This window comes from Natator depressus, chromosome 1, assembly GCF_965152275.1.
Source record: "Natator depressus isolate rNatDep1 chromosome 1, rNatDep2.hap1, whole genome shotgun sequence".
Lineage (NCBI taxonomy): Eukaryota > Metazoa > Chordata > Testudines > Cheloniidae > Natator > Natator depressus.
Genome location: NC_134234.1, coordinates 230,654,838 through 230,669,899, shown reverse-complemented (window position 1 = coordinate 230,669,899; position 15,062 = coordinate 230,654,838). Strand labels below are relative to the sequence as shown.

General features: G+C 43.0%; 1 long non-coding RNA gene across 1 annotated transcript in view; it reads right to left on the bottom strand.

Annotated features, from left to right (window-relative positions):
• The window catches only part of LOC141985282 (uncharacterized), a 55,433-nt gene that overhangs the window by 2,351 nt on the left and 38,020 nt on the right, over nt 1-15,062 (bottom strand). Inside the window, exon 2 of the long non-coding RNA XR_012638897.1 lies at nt 7,481-7,562. This is a non-coding gene — a long non-coding RNA (uncharacterized LOC141985282). The remainder of the gene's footprint in view (nt 1-7,480; nt 7,563-15,062) is intronic.

The window sequence follows — 15,062 nt, the reverse complement described above, 5'->3', positions numbered from 1 at the left end:
GGGGGAGGGGAGGGTGCTTAGCTTACAGGAAAGTAGAGTGAAACCGGGAGTTGGAGGAGGGGCATTCCATCAAGGAGAAACAAACACAACTTTCACACCATAGTCTGTCCATTTCTGAAACTGGTTTTCAAAGCTTCTCTGATGCGCACCGCACCCTCCTGTACTCTTCTAACAGCCCTGGTGTCTGGCTGTGCGTAATCAGCAGCCTGGCGATTTGCCTCAATCTTCCACCCTGCCATAAACATCTCCTCCTTACTCTCACACATATTGTGGAGCGCACAGCAAGCAGTAATAACAAAGGGAATATTGATTTCGCTGAGGTCTAACGAGTCAGTAAACTGCTCCAGCATGCTTTTAAATGCCCAAATGCACATTCTACCACCATTCTGCACTTGCTCAGCCTATAGTTGAACAGCTCCTGACTACTGTCCAGGCTGCCTGTCATAAATATAAAGGGAAGGGTAAACCCCTTTAAAATCCCTCCTGGCCAGAGGAAATCTCCTCTCACCTGTAAAGGGTTAAGAAGCTAAAGGTAACCTCGCTGGCACCTGACCAAAATGACCAATGAGGAGACAAGATACTTTCAAAAGCTGGGACGAGGGAGAGAAACAAAGGGTATGTGTGTCTGTCTATATTCTGTCTTTGCCGGGGATAGACCAGGAATGAAGCCTTAGAACTTTTAGTAAGTAATCTAGCTAGGTACGTGTTAGATTATGATTTCTTTAAATGGCTGAGAAAAGAATTGTGCTGAATAGAATAACTATTTCTGTCTGTGTATCTTTTTTGTAACTTAAGGGTTTTGCCTAGAGGGGTTCTCTATGTTTTGAATCTAATTACCCTGTAAGGTATCTACCATCCTGACTTTACAGGGGGGATTTTTTTTTATTTCTATTTACTTCTATTTCTATTAAAAGTCTTTTTGTAAGAAAACTGAATGCTTTTTAATTGTTCTCAGATCCAAGGGTTTGGGTCTGTGGTCACCTATGCAAATTGGTGAGGCTTTTTATCCAACATTTCCCTGGAAAGGGGGGGTGCAAGTGTTGGGAGGATTGTTCATTGTTCTTAAGATCCAAGGGTCTGGGTCTGTAGTCACCTAGGCAAATTGGTGAGGCTTTTTACCAAACCTTGTCCAGGAAGTGGGGTGCAAGGTTTTGGGAAGTATTTTGGGGGGAAAGACGTGTCCAAACAGCTCTTCCCCAGTAACCAGTATTTGTTTGGTGGTGGTAGCGGCCAATCCAAGGACAAAAGGGTGGAATATTTTGTACCTTGGGGAAGTTTTGACCTAAGCAGGTAAAGATAAGCTTAGGAGGTTTTTCATGCAGGTCCCCACATCTGTACCCTAGAGTTCAGAGTGGGGGAGGAACTTTGACACTGCCTATGTATGGCTTCATGAACCATGGCATTAAGGGGTAGGCTGGGTCTCCAAGGATAACTATAGGCATTTCAACATCCCTAATGGTTATTTTCTGGTCTGGAAAGTAAGTCCCTTGCTGCAGTTGTTGAAACAGACCAGAGTTCCTGAAGATGCAAGCGTCATGTACCTTTCCCGGCCATCCCATGTTGATGTTGTGAAACATCCCTTGTGATCCACCAGTGCTTGCAGCACAATTGAAAAGTACCCCTTTCGGTTTATGTACTCGCCGGCTTGGTGCTCCGGTGCCAAGATAGGGATATGGGTTCCATCTATCGCCCCACCACAGTTAGGGAATCTCATTGCAGCAAAGCCATCCACTGTGACCTGCACATTTCCCAGAGTCACTACCCTTGATATCAGCAGCTCAGTGATAGCATTGGCTACTTGCATCACAGCAGCCCCCACAGTAGATTTGCCCACTCCAAATTGATTCCTGACTGACCGGTAGCTGTCTGGCGTTCCAAGCTTCCACAGGGCTATCACCACTCGCTTCTCAACTGTGAGGGCTGCTCTCATCTTGGTATTCTTGCACTTCAGGGCAGGGGAAAGCAAGTCACAAAGTTCCATGAAGTGCCCTTACGCATGCGAAAGTTTTGCAGTCACTGGGAATCGTCCCAGACCTGCAACACTATGCGGTCCCACCAGTCTGTGCTTGTTTCCCGGGCCCAGAATTGGTGTTCCATGCCATGAACCTGCCCAATTGACACCATGATGTGCACATTGCAGGGGCCCGTACTTCGTGAGAAGTCTGTGTCCATGTCCTCATCACTTTCATCACCGCGCTGCAGTCACCTCCTCCTCACCTGCTTTCGTTTTTCTTGCAGGTTATGGTTCTGTTTATCTTGCTGGATAACACGCGTGGTGTTTATAGTGCTCATAATTGCCGTGGTGATCTGAGCGGGCTCCATGTTCCCAGTGCTATGGAGTCTGCGCTGAAAAAGGTGCAAAACGATTGTCTGCCGTTGCTCTGATGGAGGGAGACAACATGGCTTACAGGGTTGGCTTACAGGGAATTAAAACCAACAAAGGTGGTGGCTTTGCATCAAGAAGAAACAGAATGGTCCCCTCAAGGATAGAACTCAAAACCCTGGGTTTAGCAGGCCGTTGATTTCACGGAGGGAGGGAGTAGAAAATGAATACAAAACAAATCTGGTCTATTTCTTGTTTTGATCCACTTCATCTATCTTTATACATCTTGCTGGCAGCAGACGGTAGTATGACTACTGGCCATCGTCATCTCCTGGGTGCCCATTAGAAGATGGTGCAGTAGGACTGCTGGCAGGACTGAATCGCCATGAGATGAAACTTAAAAGGGAAATGACCTGGCTGAGTCACTCCCATGTTTGCCCAGGCACCCCTGACCGACCTCACTGAGGTCGGCTAAAAGAGCACCCAGGAGTACGATGAGGATGGCTACCAGTCATACTGCACTGTCCGCTGCCAAAAGGCAATGAGCTGCTGCTGTGTAGCAATGCAGTACCGCATCTGCCAGCGCCCAGGAGACATATGGTGATGGTGAGCTGAGCGGGCTCCATGCTTGCCATGGTATGGCATCTGCACGGGTAACCCAGAAAAAAAGTCTGCCATTGCTTTCATGGAGGGAGGGAGGGAAGGGGGGGCCTGAAGATATGTACCCAGAACCACCCACGACAAAGTTTTTCCCCATCAGGCATTGGGATTTCTACCCAGAATTCCAATGGGCAGCGGAGACTGCGGGAACTGTGGGATAGCTACCCACAGTGCAACGCTCTGGAATTGAAGGTTGCCTTGGTACTGTGGACGCACTCCGTCGACTAAATGCCAACTAAATGCACTTAGAACATTTGTGTGGGGACACAAACAATCGACTGTATAAAAACGCTTTCTATAAAACTGACTTCTATAAATTCGACCTAATTTCGTTGTGTAGACATAGCCACAGGCAATGTCTCATGCCCGTGCAAGCTCAAATAGCTTCAACCACTCATACCTATGAGCATGGGACAGTATTGGTGTTAATGACCCACCATTAAGGGTATGTCTACACACAGCCAGCAGCAGTGAGCCTCCCAGCTTGTGCTGAGAGATTTGAGCTAGCTGGGCTTGTGCTAGCACTCTAAAAACAGCTGTGTAGACAGCACTTTGAAGCTGGAGCTCAGGCTGGAGCTTAGGCTCTGAAGCCCATCCTCCTCCCTAGGCTTGAGAGCCCAACCTCCAGTCTGAGCTGCAACATCTACACAGCTATCTGTGGTGCAGTAGCATGCGCCCTGTGATCCTGAGCCTGTTGACCCAGGCTGGCTGCCACGGGCTGCGTAGACATAGCCGAAGGGTCTTGGCAGCGAAGGGGACACAGGCCTCCTTAAAGTGAATTAAGCACTCAGCTGAAGGTCCTTTGTGTAGTAAAAAAACAGCTACAGACAAGGAGGGAAGTGTGGTGCTGTTAGGGTTTTCCCATGTTTCAAATTCAGGGGTGGGGACTAGGACAAAAGTGTTGTGTAGACAATCAGCAGAGAGTCTATGCAGGGCCATGGAGGCAAACAGAACTGTTTTATGGGATTGGGCCATGGTGCCTGGCCTGAGGATTCTGCAGCTAGAGAGTGGTCCGTATGCTGCCAGTCAGGGAACAGGAACCTTAGAGACATTTTGTAAATAAATTAATGACACTATGTAAATACTCTGACTCTGTCTCACTGATTTCTCACCCAAAGGGAAACTATCCTGCAAGGCCCAAATTCTGTCTACCACTTGGTCAAAGGGGCAACAGTATAAAGGGAGCCAGAAGCTCTGATAGGTAATGGAGAATCAGTCCCTTAGAGGCCTTCAAGTTAAAGCCAAAATCTCATAGTCCACATGTGGAGTTAAGTTTTCAGCTCATAAAACTGAACTCCAGTTTTACTGGAACTTCATGACATTTCCGTTGGCATATAGGAGTGTCTTTCAGAGCTGGCAATTAAAGATGTACCTTGTTCCCATTCAAAAACAGTAAAAAGGCTCCTTAGATATTCAATGACATACAGTTTTTTTTCCCTCTTGGCAGTGGGACTTGCCAGGGGAATCCACAGAGGCAGTGTAGAAGTAAGAACTTCCGGAAGATGAGAAGTCTGATGAAAGTAAAAGTGTAGGCTCGAAGCAAATGGTATTATTAATTATGCCGGACATGCTATGCCAGAAAAACATTTGATCTAGGGAGAAAGTCACAGAATGTAAAGAGAGAGAGAACACCATCCTGGAGATACCCTGCCAACATCCGCCAGAGGGAATCATGCTATAGCCAGTTTGGCTAGTGTCCAGAACCATCTGTGTAATATTATATACAGTATAAAATGGAGAGCCAAACAGAGATACTTTTCTTCAGTTAGTGCTGGAACTCTCCACTTCACCTCTGAAATTCTGAAACAGCTCCATTTCCAAAGCAGCCCTAAAAAGGCTCAAACCGGCAAAATAACGGAAAATGGGTAGAAGGCTCTTTTGTCAATATGAGGACTTTGAAGTCAATAACTTTAGGAATCCTTTGGTGGTACCTCCAGAAATGTTCAAAAAAGTGGCTGTAAAATCATCTGATTAAAACGCTTCTGTTTTGTTGGATTGTTGAAGCCACTGAAATTAAGGGCATCCTCTTACTGGCTAGCACGTTCTTAAGTGGGTGATTTCAATATTTTCAAAAGCCTTTTTTTCCCCCCTGTAAGGAACAGCAGGGAGACCTGGAGTCAATGAAGTTATACCGAGGATGGATTTGGGTCCTTGAGTTGAATGTAGCAAGTTTTTCTCCATACAGTCATTGCAAAATCTGAATGAACACAGAGGTGCTGGAACTAGGGGTGCTGGGGGTGCTACCGCACCCCCTGGCTTGAAGTGATTTCCATCATATACAGGCTTTACAGTTTGGTTCAATAGTTCTCAGCATCCCCACTATACAAATTGTTCCAGCACATCCAAATGAACGCAAAGTTCAAGGATGACCAAAGACTGTCTTTTCAAAGGAAGGAGAGATAAAGAATAAACAATGGACTCTGCTCTTTACTGGGGGGAATGGCACAATTAGCTAGTAGGAGTTGGGACTGCAGACAGCATGCATCAGGATTAGATTTTCTTCTGCACAGTTTGGTGAAGCATGGATGGTTTCCTGTATGCCTTATAAAATTGGTTAAATGTTATACAATATTTGGCATACATCCTATCCTCAGGATTTTGGTGTGAGCCTCAAGCTTCTGGAGGTTTCCTCAGAAGTTTCCCAAAGTATCAGGCCATTTGGTGGTTCTGCAGCTACACCCATGAAAATAATATTAAACTGAAAGTTTGTGTATGCATTTTGGACACATTGTTGGAAAATGTGGCCTAATATATTTTTCATTTAAAATTTTTTGTGGCACCTGGCGCTGCAAGGTACTGAGCAAACTCATCTCTTAAGTGCCATGTAGTGTTTTTGGTTATACGCTTACTGAGGTCAGTGAGAGCCACATGGCATGCTTCTGGTGGCATATTTTGCCATAATGTGCAGATCTAATAAAATAAGAGTTCACAGGAGAACTGAGAGTCTGAAACCATGATAGAAGATACAGTACTTCAAGCTTCTCCATGTTGCACTCCTCCACTTCTTTACTCCATTTATCAGGATCTATCTAGCTCTTCTGGAGAAGGCTTCTCAACTGTCTTATAGGAAGAGAAGCAATCAAATACATGTGTCACTCCTTTGTGAAAGATTGTAACCTCTTCTTTTTCACCTGCTGTGTTCTGGTATTTTCCCACTGAAATCAATGACCTGTTAGGATGGGTGCATTCTGTATAACAGCAGGTATATTGTATCTGGGTGCACCTAAAATGCTTGACATCAGTTATGCAGTTAGTATTGTACTGAGCTCTTTCTTCAGTGGTGCGAGCGGTATAAATACAGAACGTCAGCTGATAGTTTTAAATAGTACTAAAACAATGGAATCATTTGATCAGCCTATATCATTAGGCCTCTATTCAAATCTGTTTCAAACCAAATTATTTCCCTTGAGAATGTAGAAAGTTTAATACATTTTGGCACGGGCATCCAGGTGCTGTAAATACTTTCAATGTTCATCTTGTAATTTGTATTCACGGAGGTTTAATTAAGATTTCGTGAATGCAGGTGTCCATGTTAACTAGAGTCTTAGTCCTCCTCTGAAGCCAAGAATCTAAGCAGCATTTCTTCTACCTTGGCTGGAGGTGTACATAGATCAGTGCAGCTGAAGTCTGCCAATTTTTCAATTAATTCTGTGCAATTCTGCACTACCAATTCAACGAGTGACTTGAATAATCCCTAGTTAGAATGAAAATCAGTTCCTTGGGGACAGCTATACAAGGGAGCCTGTATAGTATCCTCCATAAAGAGGGTGAGTATCATCCTTCTAAGATGCTCTAAGTACACAGATATTTCTCAGCCTTTGGACTATCACATTATCATCATGTGTACTCAGAACCTGATCCAAAGTCTATTGAAGTCAATGGAAAGTCTCCAGAGTGAGCCCAATTCAGATCTGCTGCAATCGAGTGCAATAATTCCATTGATTTGAGATGCATCTGCCTACAATTGAATGTTGACCTCCTATGTTGAATTTTGAGGCCCATTTCATAGCAATTAATAGTCATCTATATTGGGAAAAGGCCCAGGATCATGAATGGATGGTGCAAGGGTAACTACTCATGCTTTTATGCAAGGATCTTTCCTAGATACTCTTACAGAACCCGTGCATAGTAAAACGATCATGTTGGATAACCTTTACAATTTTGCTATGTATTTGGAGCCACTGATGACTGAAGGAAAACCATGTGTGGCCATTGCTATTTTTAATTACCAATCAAAACGAAGTAGCTGAGAAACCCAAAATACTGGTGGGTCTGTCAGCCAATATGAATCTGATGATACTGTGCCAATTTCAAAATTCATATTAGTCTCTCAATGTTTTTCTTTGACAGTGACATTTCATCCCTATTTATTTATCTCCCCTTACAACCTTATCTGAAGATTCAAATCTCGTGCCATTTACTGTTCTTATTATAATCTTTTTCACAAGAATAAGGTTTTTAAATCCTTCATATATTCTGTGAAAATCAGTACTGTACCTGATTCACTCTGACCTTTTCCATGTTCCTCATTGGTTTGGCTGGCCAATTTCCTTTCCTACTTCTCTATCCCCCAAGCAACCTGTGACCAAGAATTGAAAATAGTCAGCCTATCAAAAATGTCAGCATTTAAAAGGTTAATGTATTGCCTGCATACTTCTGTCTGGACATGATGGCCAAGATCAGTATCATCATCATCAAGACACCAAAATTGTACAATTTTGATTACTTCTTGACAAAGGTTAAAGGAAAAATCCAACAATGGGGTTATACCTAAAGAAAAAACTTCTGCCAGCTGTATGGGCATAAAAAAAGATATCCTAATAACTACATTGAACTACAGGAGGAGTAAATTATTGACATAAATCAAAACATGCCTTAAATATTCTAAACAAGAATGATGAATAGAAAGTCTGATGTTGTGGTTTAGGACACCGGAAATGCAATTAGCCATTGAAAATATGGGAAAAATCAAAGATTTTTAATATTTAAAAGGTAAATATTATTTTAAAATAAAACAAAACAGGCTAACACACACTGTTAAAGCCACTGTTTAAATAAGCAATTTTAAAAAATGAATGATTAGAAATTAAATTGCATCTCTGAACATCTTCTTTCCCCTGCATTACAAAGGTGATCTGAATTGGATGTGTGTGTTCTTTAATCTAATACCTAACACGAAATCCAGTCTGATGAAATAGCAAAATTTCAGCATGTGACAGAATGCACTCCTGTATTCGCAACCTACACATCATTGTAATACTCTTTGTACAGAATATGCCCTGTGAGGTGTCATTTGAAAATGCATAACTCACTGGTCAATAATATCATGGTGAAATGAATGTAGCAACATTATATGTAAAGTTATGAACATAAGATGAAGTTATGACTAAAATGTTTTTATCGGACTAGCTTGGGAATGGGTAAACAAGTTTCTCAAAGACAAAGGACAAGCTGATGCCTCCAGCCAGGTGTCATCAAAGTTGATAGGCAATAATTGGTCAAATGACCATTCTTTGGCAGCTAAGAGGGGCAGGAACAGATTGATTTGCATTTTAACAAACAGCAGCATGGAACCTCTTTCACCATGAGACTCCATGTCTCTGTCCTCACAGTGAGAAGGAAGTTTATCTAGGGGTAATCCTCAGGAAAATGCATTTCAAAGGTGACTGGACTATAAGAGGCCACGGCAAAACCACCCCAGATATTAATTCTCTCTCTTTTTCTCTCTCTCACCTGAGAAAACAACGGAACCAGCCCTTTGAAATTTGGGGGTAGATCCTGACTTAAGAATTTGGTCAGCCCTATTGCTGGGACCATGTGGTAAGGATTTCACCTTGAACTAAGTCTAGTTTGTTACGCTTTAGTTACTTTAAACATGTTTTATCTTTATTTCTCTTGTAACCATTTCTGCATTTAAAGCCTTATACTTGTACTCACTTAAAATCTCTTTCTTTGTGGTTAAATAAACTTGTTTTATTCTTTAATCAAAACTAATCCAGTGTTGTCTTTAAGCTGAACTGTGTGGGTAACTCCATTCGAACTAGCAAACTCTTGTCCATTGATTCCTTACAGGAGCAACAGAACACCAATATTTGGACTGTCCAGGAGAGGGCTGGACAGGACAGAACTTACATTTTTGGGGAAAGTTTGGGACTGGAAGTGTGTTGGAGTCATCCTGCAAGTGATAACCAAGGCTGGTGAAAGCCAGAGTGGAACTGGAGTGTACTGGCAGGATGCAGCTATACAGACACAGTGGGTGTGACCTGCGTGTTGTTTGGCTGTTTGTGAGCAGCCCAGGTTGGGATTTACCACAGCATAGCGTCGTAAGGTACCAAAGTTACAGGCAAGTGGTGACACAGCCCCTGGATTGCACCCTGGAATATCATACATAACATATCATAAGTAGATTGTAGAATTAGTAGTATTCTGGACTCATAAATCTGCAAATTAGGGGCAAACTCTGCCTCTAGATACAGGCAAATAACTCCTGCTGAAAGACGTATTGTTTGCATATGGAACTTCATGAAAATTTGATGACTATACAAGGCACAAACAAAATGGATGTTAAAGTAAGGATGATCATTATTTATTTATGGGCCTGATCAATACCTAGTGAAGTCCTTCTGTTGATTTCAATGGGCACTGGATATGAAAAAAATGGATATTGGATTTGAAAACAATTGAATAAGAAACAGTTGTAAGGATTTCTAACAACTGGTTTTATATATTTTAATATAGATTTCTGTTATTTAGCATATATATAACATTTTGAAATAAAGCCCTCGTCCTTTGCCTGCCTAAAACAGCAAAACTAGTCACTGCCTTTTTCCGGCTATTCCTTTCCAGTTACATTTTCAGGTTCTTCCTCTTGGAATGCTCTGGAGATGATGTTTCCAAACTGCCATGGGTGATGCTTAGAAGATTGTTCAGCAAGGCATATACAGTAGCATAGCATGTGAGCATTGCAGCTGTCACCTTCCTTCCTGAGGCCGATTATCTCTGTAACAGCCTAGGGCTTACAATCAGAAGTTTACAAAGTGTGGAACTCCCACCTGACAACAAGCACCCTCCATCCTCTGTGCTGCTTCAGAAAGCGCCTACTTATTTTGTATGACATATTGCTTTCAAATGCATAACAGAATTCAGATTTCTAAATAGAGTGCTCCCTTTGTGGCCAGAAGTATACATTCCTCCTGATGTTCAGTGGGGTAAGCGCCAAGCTCCAATACATTTTTGTATGAAAAAAACAGACACTTTTGACAAGACTCTATAGTAAGCAAGTTTCCAGATGAAAAAGTTCCACCATAAATAAAGTTTGCAACTACAATGCTTCAAAGCTGTATTCAGGAATTCAAACTATAATACATATATTTCAGTGACCCCTTTATCCTGTGTAAAAAAAAAGTCATGATAACTATAACTGTGTTCCTTACACCGTTTTTTTTTTTTTAAATCATCCATCCCCAAAGAACAACAAACAGGAACAGTAATTTTAACACAAAACCTGATCAAATCCAGTTTTACTCCCCTCAAACGTAAACTTCCGTGTTAGGAATGAATTGAACCACAGTATTGTCCCAATCTAATAAGTAACTGGTCCTTCAGACCATGTGTTCATTAGCACAAAAAGTGAAGTTAAATTATGTGGCCAACATTTTCTACTATTTTTATTCCTTAATTTTTGTGGTGCCCAACATGAGACACCGAAAAGGGATCTGACTTTCACAGGGAGGTGCTCAGCATTTTCTGAAATTCAGACCTCATTAGGGTGTCCCATGTTGGGCAAGTAAAAATTGTCACTTTAGCTTGTATTAATAAAAGGAAGACCAAAAAAACCCCTACTGCTCTCACATTAAGAAAAATTACCTGCAGGAATTTAAGAATTCTGTGCCATGGCATATATGGTGTATGCCTGCCTATACTCGAGCTACTTTGATTATTATGATATTGTAGACAAGGGTCAGATTAAGCCCGTATTCAGGGAATGTTTTAGTAATACCTATCTGATGCCTCTCCAGCATCTATCCTGGAAAAAAATTAAGATTTCATTTGACAAAGTTAAGTTTCCGTCCCTTAAAGCTGAAAATAAAACTTTCCAAACATAACCCAATGTAGTACTGTCCTCCTGAGGCTGTGGCAAGAGAACTGACTCATTAGCTGAGAGAAGTGTGAGCTGCCCAGTTTATCTTGATTCAATGTGGATTAGGGTTGCCAACTTTCTATTTGCAGAAAACCGACCCTTGCCCCACCCCCACCCTTCCCCTTTTACGAGGCCACGCCCCCACTCACTCCAGCCCCCTCCTGCTGTTGCTCGCTCTCCCCCACCCTTGCTCACTCACTGGTGAGGGCTCCAGCTGGGAGTCCAGGCTCTTGGGTGGGGCTGGAGATGAGGGGTTTCGGGTGCAGGAGAGGGCTCCAGGCTGGGGCATGGGGTTGGGGTGTGGGAGTGGGTATGGGCTCTGGGTTCTGGCTCCAGGGTGGGGCCAGAAATGAGAGGTTCAGGGTGTGGGAAGGACAGGGGGATCTTGGATGGGGGAGGAGATTGGGGTGCTGGGGGTGAGGGCTCTGACTACAGGTACGGGCTCTGGGGTGGGACAGGAGATGAGGGGTTTGGGGTGCAGGGAGGGTTCCAGGATGAGACAGGGGGATGGGGTGTGGGAGGGGGTATGGGCTCTGGCCTGGGGGAAGTGGGCTCTGGGGTGGGGCCAGAAATTAGGGATTCAGGGTGCAGGAGAGGGATCCGGGCTGGGGCGGTGGGGGGGGCCCTCCGGGCAGCACTTACCTTACGTGGCTCCCAGGAAGCTGTCAGCATCTCCTTCCATCTCCTAAAGCAGAGTCTTGACCATGTGGCTCTCCATGCTGCCTGTGTCTGCAGGCACCACTCCCTCAGCTTCCACTGGACACGGTTCATGGCCAATGGGAGCAGCTGAGCTGGCGCTGGGGCAGCACGCAGAGCCCCCATGGCCGTTCCTCCACCTAGCAGCTAGAGGGAAATGCTAGCAGCTTCCCGGGAGTCGCGTGGAGCCATGTAGGGAGACTGCCTGCGTCACCTACCGGACTTTTAAAGGCCGCTGACCGGAGCCGCCAGGGTCCCTTTTCGGCCAGGCATTCCAGTTGAAAACTGGACACCAGGCAATCCTAGTGTGGATTCTGAAACTTAATCATAGTTGACAATATTGGCATTTAAATTATTTCATCTTTGATCATTTTAGCAGAAACACACACACACATAAGTACTCTTGGACTGGGAATGGTGACTGAATTGAATAATGTTACCCCTTTTGGCCCAAATAGCTAGCCAACAGTTGCGGGGGGGAGGGTCTTGCAAGTTGTTCCAGCTGGGAAAATAAATTGATGATGGAGTCAGGTATCCTGGATGCAGTCTTGTTTATTTACAAGCAATGTACAAAGTCCTGTTTCCCAAAACACGGGAGGAGCCAAACAATAGGAAAAAGTTTCTTTGCTTACAGTCCCAAACTACTTTTAGCCAGCATAACACTGTGCTTGCCCAGACTGTGTCTGTAGCTTCCTTCCCAGTTTGTTCCTGTCTCTTTCCTTCCCCACCCACAAACCTTTCCCCAAACCAAAGTCCTCCATCTACGTAGTTCTAATTCTGAGTGGACTTGAGTATGTCTTTGGGGGGGGGAGGGGCATGAAGAGGAGTTGCTATAAACAACTGTAACGGTTTCTTACAGTTATTATAGGTGATGGGTGATAGTTATATTCACCAGCGTCAAATGATGTTTTCCACAACCCACAACAATAACAAAACTCTCCACTCCAACCAATCTGATCCCTGATCCAAGATTATTTTTTTTTAACTAACTAAACACGCATTCAGGCAGACCTAACAAATAAGAGTACGAAACATCTATACAAAAGTAAAACTGTAGGATCTCTCATGACATAGACAGAGGTAAAAAATTAAGCCTGTAACTACCTTACTCTACATTGTGGACAGATTGTGGCTGGCACTGCATGTGCAAAAGTGCACAGGTAGGGAAATACAGAAGGAGTCTTCTTTCTTCTTACAGCTCTGTACTGGACGCAGGCACGATCCAATAGGCAGTGCAAATCTAGCATTGCTGGTGTATCTGAATACACCAAAGAGAGCAGAGCACGGAGAGGCTGGGGCGAACAAAGCAGAGCTGATCAGGCACATGAAGGGGTACATGGTGCACCTGGAAAAGATGTCAGAGTGCCCTCACTGGCATGTAATCATTCATGTTCCTCTGGTGATTCCCACCCTTCTCCTCTTGATCCTGCATCCCTCCAAATAAGATGGATTTAAACCACACGGCAGCCCGACATTTATATAGTGACTGTTCTACCAAGACACAAGTAACAGTAATACTTAGCAGTTGCTAGCGCTTGGTTAAAGGGAACTTATATTGGAATCTAACAGAAATTAAACAGCTAGGGATGGACCTAAAGACAAAGCTCTGGAGCCAGGAACCCAGCAACACTGAGGTGTTCGAAACACAGATCCAAATCCAAATTTAGCAGCTTTTGCTCATCTCTAGGAAAGAAAAGAAAGAAAGAAAGAAAATTGGTCTTGGTAGAAAGCATATAGGAGGGGGTATAAAGATGCAATTTAAACGGAGAGTCTTTCGTGGTACATTTCTCCTGTCAATATCTCTAAAATACAAATTTACTGTTTAAGGGTGGTAATTAGTTTTCAGATATTGGGATGATGGGAGATCTGAAAACACACACAGGACAGAGTCCTGTGACTGCAACACTCTCCCTAATTAAAGTCTATTATTCCAAATCAGCATTGCTCTTTTCTGCCCCTTGAAAGTTACATTAATTTGATAAAACAACCAGCAGAATTTCTAACATTAATCAAAGAGATAACAGTTTCACAGGACAGATCTTCTTTGCATTCTCCCTCTTGTACTTTCACAGAAAAGATGACTGTAGCTGAAAGAAACCCTGAAGGAATGTTTTCCCATTATTGCTTAACAAGAAATAGTCAGCTAATCAAAAGGAGATATAGAAAAAACAAAAGAGACACACACACACAAAAACCCAAAACACCCCGCAGTCTGCTATCTATATAAACTATCAGAGGAATCCTCTTCACTTCTGCGTAATGAGGCAGCATAGTTTAAAAAGCTAAGAGGTAAATTTTCACAGGGACACAGTGATCTAACTACATGACTCCTATTGACTCTAACATGGGCTGTGCAGCTAATCCCTACTGAAGCTTTGACAATGTGTTCCTAAAGAAGATTAAAGGTGCCAGATGATCTTGGTGTTAAAGATTAGGCCTTCCTTCTGGAAACCCAGTTGGGAATAAAAATTTATTTTCATCCAAATGATACCCCAAACACTGTGGTGTATGAATCAAACTGGATTTTGAAGCTAATAATTTTGGAGTTATATGTTAAATATTTTATACCAAGGAGGTTTGTATGCACTGCCATAGCCTATTAGCTGATGCTGGAATATTGCCAGGAGAGACTACTCTGTTGTTTCATTTGTGGTAGGTGCAGTTTGTTAATCACACTTGGATGCAAAGGAGATGAGAGATTGGCCTTTTGAGTGAAGGAATATAGGGTCCAGGGTCGAGCAGTCCTCTGGGAGGAACCTTAGGAAGAGCCAAGCCTTGGGACTACCTTTGGGCTGGAGTTGTTGTATATGTGGTGTTAAATTAATAATTAAGCCAAATCCCAGGAAGAGAATGAGTTCACAACATATTTTAGCAAAATTGAGATGAACAGCTTGGAACAAACCAAACTTTGACGAAATCTGCACACTATGAAGTTGGCTACCATTTTGTAATTTTTTTCCTTACATTTTCCTCATTATTTATTTATTTAACACCCAAAGTGTTCCTCACAGACATATGAGAAAAAGACACAGTCCCTGCCCTTTCCAGTTGGAAAGAGCAAGAAATAAGCAAAGTGATATAGAGTGGTACTGACTGGTACAAAAATATATGTTAAACTCAAGAGACAAAACTCATGAAACAAAAGACAAGAGAGTTCTGCTCAGTTTTTTTTTTTTTGTTAGAGGTATGGGAAGGCAAGTGGTAGATTTTAATCATCTTACCCTTGGCTGTTCACAAATAGAG